The sequence below is a fragment of the Mustelus asterias genome, chromosome 14 (assembly GCF_964213995.1).
Source record: "Mustelus asterias chromosome 14, sMusAst1.hap1.1, whole genome shotgun sequence".
Taxonomy (NCBI): domain Eukaryota; kingdom Metazoa; phylum Chordata; class Chondrichthyes; order Carcharhiniformes; family Triakidae; genus Mustelus; species Mustelus asterias.
The window spans coordinates 41,034,953-41,043,761 of record NC_135814.1 but is presented as its reverse complement, the minus strand read 5'-3'; positions in this window follow the sequence as shown (position 1 = coordinate 41,043,761).

Genomic DNA, 8,809 nt, shown 5'->3' with positions numbered 1-8,809 from the left:
TTCCTAAAGTGCAGTGTCCAGAATTGGACACACTACTCCACTTCCAACTGGTGTTCAAACCAGTGCTTGCAAAAGTTCATCATAATTTCCTTGTTTTTGCACTCATTGTTTCTATCTGTTAAGCCTAGGAATAAGAATGCTTTTTTTTAATGCATTGATCAACCTGTTCTATCACCTTCAACAACCTTTGCACATCTAACCCCAGATTTCTCTGTTCCTCCACCCCTTTTGAAAGTCTACCCTTTATTTCCAATTCTCATTTTTCCTACCAAAATGTCTCACTTTGAACTTGTCTACATTCAATACCCTCTTGAAGTCTATCACTATCCTTCTCACTGTTCATTACACTTTCAAGTTCTGTCTCATATGCACATTTTGTAATTGTGTCCTGTTTGTCCAAGTCATTATTATACATCAGGAATAACAGTTGTCCCAGTACTGATGCTGAGAAACCTAACTGTATACAATCCTCCAGTCTGAAAAACAACCATTCCCCACCACTCTCTTTCCTTTCTTTCGCTAATTTTATATCGTACTGATGCTGCCCCTTTTGTTCCATGAGCTTCAACTTTCTTGACAAGTGTATTATGTGGTGCTTAGTCAAACTCCTTTTCAAGTCCAAATGCACCACATTAACCACATTGCCTGCATCAACTTTCTCTGTGACCTCATCAAAGCACTCAATCACGTTAGTTAAACAGAATTTGCCTTCAACAAATTCCTGCTACCTTTCTTAATTAATCCATGCTTGATCAAATAATTATTCATTTTATCCCAGATAATTGTTTCCACAAGCTTCCCCACCACCGAGGTCATCTTGACTGGCCTGAAGTTATTTGGTTTATACTTGTTCAAAAAAAGTGTAATATTTGCCAATTTTCCAGTCCATTGGTACCATCCCTATCTAAGGAGGGTTGGAAGATTATGGCCAGTATCAATTTCTACCCTTACTTATCTCTGAACTTGGTGACTTACCTACTTTTAAATCTGCCAGTCCTTCCAGTAGCTCTTTATTAAGGTTTGACACATCCAGTATGGCAACTAGTTCCCCTTTTAATGTGAATTTTGCAGTATCTTCTTCCTTGGTAAAGACAAATGCAAAGTATTCATTTAGCATCTCAACTATGTCCTCGGCTTCATGCTTTGGTCTCTTTTTTAGACCCTCATCACCTGTTCTCTTTCTACCCGTCTATTATTTATATGCTTATAGAAGACTTTTAAAACATCTGTTATGCTAGTTGCTAGTCCAGTATCATTCTCCCTCTTTGCCCCTCTTTTTTCTCTTTCACTCCTCCTCTGAACTTTCTATATTCATCCTAGTTCCAATTTGTGTTATGAACCTGGCATCTTTAGTATGTCCCCTTTTCTCTGCTTCATCTTTCTATGTCCTTTTCCAAGGAGCTATGGTTTTGGGTGCCCTATATTTCCACCAGCTATACTGTACTCAAGCCTTCCCTTCTTTAAAGATTCTAAGATTCTTCTAAGATTCTAAGAATTCATTGTTAAATTGCATTTTGCCTGCTAATCTTTGATTCAAGTTTACATGGACCAGATCCACTATCAATTTACTGCAATTGGTCTACCTCCAATTAAGTAATGTTATCTAGATTTCTCTTTGTCCTTTTTAAAGCTAATCTAATCATTCTGAAAATATGATAATTGTTTCCTAAATATTCCCCTACTGACACTTGCTCAATTTGATCTCACCTTATTTCGCAGAACCAGAGCAATGCATCTTCCTTGTTAGGTAGGAAACATTGGTCAAATTCATTCTTTGAATCTACTTTAGACATTATTCCCCTTCTCTTCCTACAATATTATTATTCTAGTCTACAATAGGATAATTTAAGTCTCCCAGTATCACTACTCCATAGTTCTTGCATCTCTCTGCAATTTCTCCCAAATTTGCTCTTATATATCTTTCCCATTAAGTAGTGGCTGATGGAATACACTCAGTGGTGTAATGGCATCTCTCTTTTTCCTAACTCTAACTAAATGCATTCTGTCCTTCAACTCTCAGACATCCTCCATCCAGAATGGCAATATTCTCCTTAACTATTAATGCCAACCCCAACCATTGTCTTTCTGTCCTTTCTTGTGTTTCCTGAATGCTTTGTATCTAGGAATATTTAGTTCCCGATCTTGCCTTTTTTTTGAGTTGCCTCCATTATCACCACAACATCATATTCCTGTGTGTGACTATTTATTCTTACAGTTCACCAACCTTATTTATCATGCCTTTGCATTTACCTACTTGTCCTCAAAGCCTATCTTAAACCTTCCAGTATTGTCACTCAGTCTAATCCCATTGAATGCCATACTATTTCCTACTCTCATGCTATCTGTCTCACAATTCTCTGTGCATTTCATTTCGCTTTTCCAATGCTACACCCTGGGACCGATCCCTCTGACAAGTTAGGTTAAATCCTCCTAAAGATTCTCCACACAAAGGCATTTGGCCCAGTTCTGTCTAGATGCAGCCTATCTAACCTGGACAGATCCAATCTCCCTCAGAATTGGTTCGCAGACTATAGCACCTCACCCCCTGGATGACCTCTCCAAATATGCATTCTTCTTCGATATCCTATTTGTGTACTCACTCGGCACCAGTAGTAATCAGGTTGTTACCAGCTTTGAAGACCTCCTCATTAGTTTCTTTCCTAACTCCCTAAAATCTGGTTGGACACCCTTACCCCTCTTTCTGTCTGGACTATGATCTCTAGCTGTTTACCTTCCCACTTCAGAGCTTACTGCAGCTGCTCACTGACATCTCAGATCCTGACCCCACAGAGCAACATACCATCCATGACTCAAGTCGTGGCTGCAGACACACCTGTCTGTTCCCCTGACTATTGATTCCCTTATCACTATTGGATTCCCAATCTTTCTCCTCCCTTCCTGTACAGTTGAGTCACTCAAGGTGCCATGAACTTGGCTCTGGTTGTGCTCCTGAAAAGAATTGTTATCTTCATCTGCATTCAGAACTGAATATGGGTTGGGGAGTGAGATTTACTCAGACACTCAGACAACTCCTGCACTACCTGCCTGGTTCACCCCTGCCACCAACGCCCCCCCCCCCCCCCCCCTCCTCCCTGCCCATGCCTCATTCTAGGTTGTCCTTGACTAGAGATCACTCATTCCCACTCTGCCCGAACTCTCGTAAACTGTGGGTGACCAGGGACAGGACCTTGCTATCCACGTAGCTCTCAGCCTCACACATATCACAGTTTGGCAAGCTGTTGCTTTTAAGTTCTGGAACTTGGAGCTCAAGCTCCTCCAACTGGCGACATTTCCTGCATGTTTTTTCAGGACATGAGATGCATCCTGGAATTCCCACATGGTACAGGATGTGTACTCAACCAGACTGAGGCATCCTGCCAAGCTACCATTTATTAGACAACTAATGAAACTCAGCAGAAGTAAAACTTGAGAATTAAAAAAATAAAATGTACAAGTTAATATCTTGCACTTCATAAACCTGATTTAATTATTCCAGCTTCTCAAACGCATACCCTTGATTGCAATTTTAGTTTCCTCGGGCTTAGATCCCACTGTTGTGATGGTGATATCACTTCTTTACTTATTTGCTCTGTCACTGTTTTGTGATGCTTTCTGTCACTCTCTCTAAGCCTGCATTATATTGATGCTCTTTGACCCTCCCATGATAATCTGAAGAACATGCGTCATTTTCGCACTTTAGACTTAAACAACATATTTTCTAATTATCCCTCGACCATATCTGACATTTTGTGTCTGTGTAAAGATTTTGTGAATCTCAGTTTGATGCCTCGCTGCCCGTGCAGCTATCCTGTCTTACACAAAGCTAATCTCTCCCTCCCTTTTATCTTCCATTTGTTAACAAAGGATCTACCAGCACAATGGGTGCAAGGTGTTCTTTCATTATCTGGAGATGCTAACAAATAGTGTTGTTGTATTCATGCGTTATTGTCTGATCTCCAATAAATCATCTTTTGTTAAGTATGTTATGCGCAGGAGGGGGGGGGTTGGTCCGTTCAATCAGCATTAAATTTTCCTCTCTCTGTCCATCCATGAATAGAAAGGCGTTTTGATTTGTTTCCTTTTTAATAAGCAGTGCCATATGTAAGGGACTGAGGAAAATTTGTGGGGAAGACGTTTACCAGTGTTCTTTGTCCCTTGTGGGTTTCAGTGTCCTGTTTGCCGGGCGGGTGCTGTGAACAGGATGCTGTTGGTTGAGTGATGTGGGCTGGGCCAATGGGATTGCTCTGGGGGCTGGAAGAAAAAAAAGGCGCCAGGAAGTGAAGCAGCTGCAGAGCTGAGGAGGGAGTGTGCAGAAGAGGGACAGCCACGTTTTTTTGAAGAGAAGCTTTTCAGAGGCAGTAAAAAGTCAGTTCGAAGTGAATCTTTCTCAGGTAGAACTGCTTGGTTTTTCATGACTGCCGAGGAGGACAGCCTTCAGCGCACTGGACCTGCGTTACTACACAGATAGCTCACGGCACCTCTGCCTCGTGTGCTTGCTCCATCATCTTCCCTCTCGTAGACCCGTCTGGACTGTGTGTGTGTCGGGGTTAAGTGAGTACTTTCAGACAGGAACGGTAACAGAATGTGGTTTTCTTCAGATGTGCACCAACGGATGGGCCCCAACGTTTAAAATTCAAAGTGCTTGGTGATATTCTGAACATTTATCAGGTTGAAACTGTTAATTGGAAAATCTTCAGTTGGGATTCTTTACTTGTTTATATCTGCTAATTATATTTGTTATTAAATTTTTTTGTTATTCCGTTTACCTTGTTGTTCCAAACCTTTTCTCATTATAAGGTTTATCTCAATAACATTTTTGGAGGCACCGCGCTAAACATACTCAAATCCTTTTCATGCAAGCCTGTACTGGCATTTATGGATAAACAGGAAATTTAGCCAGCTCACCATCAACTGCTAGGAATTCAGGATCCCGTAAATCGAACAGTTAAATAGTAGCCCCATATAGTGATCAGCAGGGGGTTACACATATTTCCCAGCCCCTTGGTTTTTGTGTGATCTAATTCCTACTAATGATCCCACTGCCAACTCGACGTACAATCAATTTGTTGCACATATTCAGAAACTGCAAAAGTGAGGATCTGCATTCTCTGCATTCAAACAGTAAAAGGAGGGATAGTGTGTTTGGGACCAGATCAGAAACTCCAAGGTATACTATAAAATTAGCCTAGACCCCAACTGTTTTTGATTTTAACATTAGTGTGAGCAGTGGTGTTTTGCTCCAGGTGTGATTCTATTGACCCTCGAAGAAGTTCTTATTAAAACAAACTTTATTCCCAAATACGGTTTAAATATAACCAAAAGAATTAGCATAACCTTTGCCAATTAATATATTGAAACATGACAAGGTATAATTTTTTAACACCTAGCTATTTCTATTAGTTCCAATTTAAGCAATATTCTTCATAGAGGTAAATTCCTCTTCAGAATCAGTTAGCAAAAACACAGGTTTATGTGATTTGACAGACCTCCAGCCTTTTAATAGCTCGAGACAGAGATACAGAGAGACACCTGTTTTCTGACTCTCATACAGCAGCCTCCAGAGAGAGATCTGTCCTCAAACAGCAGAAATCCAAAGAGAGGGAGAAAACCCCTCTTGCCTTTGCACCCCTCTGGAGAGAGATACCTATTTTGCAGCAGGTACCAGACTTCAATTTCCAGAGCAACAGAGAGAAAGAGCTGCTCCTTTCAAATTCAAACCAAAACTGCCTGTTTATCTCCCTGTAAGCCTACCTCCCCCTCTCCCAATTCACATGTTTCTTGTCAAACAACCCAATCAAACCCGACACTGAAACCCCAGGGGATAACCCAAAAATAACAAAATTGCATTAACTCAGATTAAAACAAACAGCCCATTAACTAGGAGCAATTAGTCTTCTGCATGATCAGTATGTGGGCTGCCAGTGGCAGACAATCAGCACTGAAGTATAAAACAATCCACTTCACAAGAAACTTGACATAAATACATTTCTTAAAGGCACAGTATCATCACAAGAGTAAAGAAAATTTCACAGGACAAAGACCACAGAATAAATATATATTGTTTCATGTGAGTTCCAGAGTCTAGAATCAAAGTCCGAAGAGGAATTCCTTCATGGAGTTTAGCCGGCTGAAAACTAATGTTGTAAAATTCAATTTTCTAGTAGTGTTGCCTTCACAAGGTGAAATGGACATGCAGAGATGAATTATTTTTGTGGGTAATGATGCAGTACCTGCAGAGAAGTTAGGGTAGATGGAACCAGTTGTCTAACCTGACCAGATCCTCATCTGCGCGGCCTGCTAGTCAGGTGTTGAACAAGCAGGCTGGAATGCAGCTCAAGAAGGTAACAGTCACCTATTCAACAAGCCAGTGTCTTAGAGCATGTGACCTTACCTCTCCACAATATCTCCAACAAAGAATGTTTATCCAATTTCTGGAAATTGGCTTCCAGGCTGGTGACGTCACAGCCGTATAGTTTGAAAGAGGTGCTATTTATTGAAGGTCAGGTATTTGGGAAGCCATTGTCTCCATAGATGCTCTGACTCCACTGATGGGTTGGTTTATCAAAGACCTTCACGTAGTTCCCTTTGCAGTTGGGCTATGCAGTCCCCTCGTGGTCTGTTAGCAGCTCCTCAGAGATAATGAGGTGTGATATTTCTGTTACTTTTGTTCTGGTGAGTCATTGACAATAATTCACAGACATAGGATCAGCCAAAAGTTCCAGAAGAAAATTAATAGCCATGAGGATATATTGTTTATAAAAATATAGTGAGGTTCTGTTCTATCACAAGTGTATGAACCATATTTGACTTAAAACTTTTATGAACATAGATTAATTTTTAAAAAACCATTAAAAGTAGTTATTTTGTTCCAATTCTCCGTGTGAAAAAATTGCCAAAAATCTTGAAGGATGATACTCGATATCTGCTGTTCGATAGTTTTATCTGAAAGTTTTAAGTTTGTCATATTCTCACACTGAGTTCATGAGTCCTGCAGATAATTATATAGTATTAAGCTTTGCAGTTGATGATACATTGGTAGAAAAGAGGCTTTGCATCCACCGCATGCAGCAGTGCATCTGTTTAAACGACCATCAAGTAAGGGATTAAATGATTACTTTGGACTTGACGTTGAAGCTGAGGAAGTTGTAACTTATTCAACTTTTTAACCCTTATTAATCTTCATTTTGAAAAGCCAGTGGCTCCCTGTAGTAGCAAATCCCTTTAAGGGGCGAGTGTCCAGAGGATCATGTGACCCAATCACCCAATGGGGTGGGAGCATGCAAATCTTTGGACCATACCATCAGAATTGATCCTTGAGCTGAATGGAGAAGGTGTATTTCACAGCACTCTGTACATAGTTCCAGTTAGATAATAAATAGTTGTTGTCGTTAGCCTGGTGGTTTCCAATCATTACAATTGTCACCACCCACTCCCCGCTATCTGCTATGTTAACCTCCTCTTCTGAGCAAGTGACAAGGATATATGTCCCCAAAGTGAAAGAGAGTCTTCTTTACATGTGCTTGTTGGATCCCAATGTAAGTTTGAAGCAGGCCTAAATGGGCAAGTAACTGTGGCCTTCCTACCAGGTCAACCCAGGAGAGAAGCATCAGTCCTGGAAGAGGCTGTGGAGCCATACAGGAACAGCAGCAGCAGTCAACTGGACCCCAGAATGAAAGTTTGGAATTCACTTACCCCGGACATTCATAGAAACTGGAAGCAGGAGCAGGCCATTCAGCCCTTCAAGCCTGCTCTGCCATTCATTTCGATCATGGCTCATCATCGAATTCAATATCCTGATCCCCCTTACCCCCCATATCCCTTGATCCCTGTAGCCCCAAGAACCAAATCTAATTTCTTCTTGGCCTCAACTACTTTCTATGATAGTGAATTCCACACATTCACCACCCTCTGGCTGAAGAAATTTCTCCTCAACTCAGTTCTAAAAGGTCTATCCCCTATCCTCAAATTCTGAATCCTTGTTCTGGACTCCCCCACTATTGGGAGAATTCATTCCCTATTCTTAAAGGAATTCTCCAAGCCCTAAACCTACATACTAGCATTAGTGACATGTTTGATCTTTCCCATGAATCCCATTGAAATGGCATACCTTCGTTCAGACATCCATTTATCTTAAAAGCTTTCACTTTAAGCACAAGCCCATGCTACTCTCAATCAGCATGGCTTCTGACTGTCACTGTATGAAATACCATCCACATTATCAGCATCTCTGAGGAACTCTAACAAATCTTTTGGCAAAACCAACGTTTCGTAAAACTGCATTGACCTTACTTTGCAAAGGTCATTGGCAAATTTAAAAATGTAAAGTGGCATCACTTAACAATATACATTTGTACTTATTAAGCTGTCAACTTTTACTTTTTGCCTTTACATCAAGCAAACATTTTGCTAAAAAGGATTTTTTTTCACTACTTTCCAATACTCACTAAAATTATGATTTAGACAATAACCCTCAAGCAAACTCTGCCTGGCTAATGTCACTCGCAATGACAGGTTGTAGGAGGAAGGCAAGTGATGGGATAGAAATTGGTATGTGTTTCATCTGTATTTTTGTGTGTAAAGTAAGAGCAAAGCATAGCAATTTATCACCAAGCAGCCGCTTATTGGTCCCACTGCTAAATTTGTGAGGCTCTTTTTAGTCTTATATGTACATTTGAAGTCGAATGTCTAAAATACTTAATCCGCATATCAGTTGTATTTTCTCATCATTCTCAAGATTCCTCTGTAGTTTCCGACAGCAGCAGGGAAACTATTTTTTAAAGAAAATTAGCAGAATGCTGGAAATACTCAG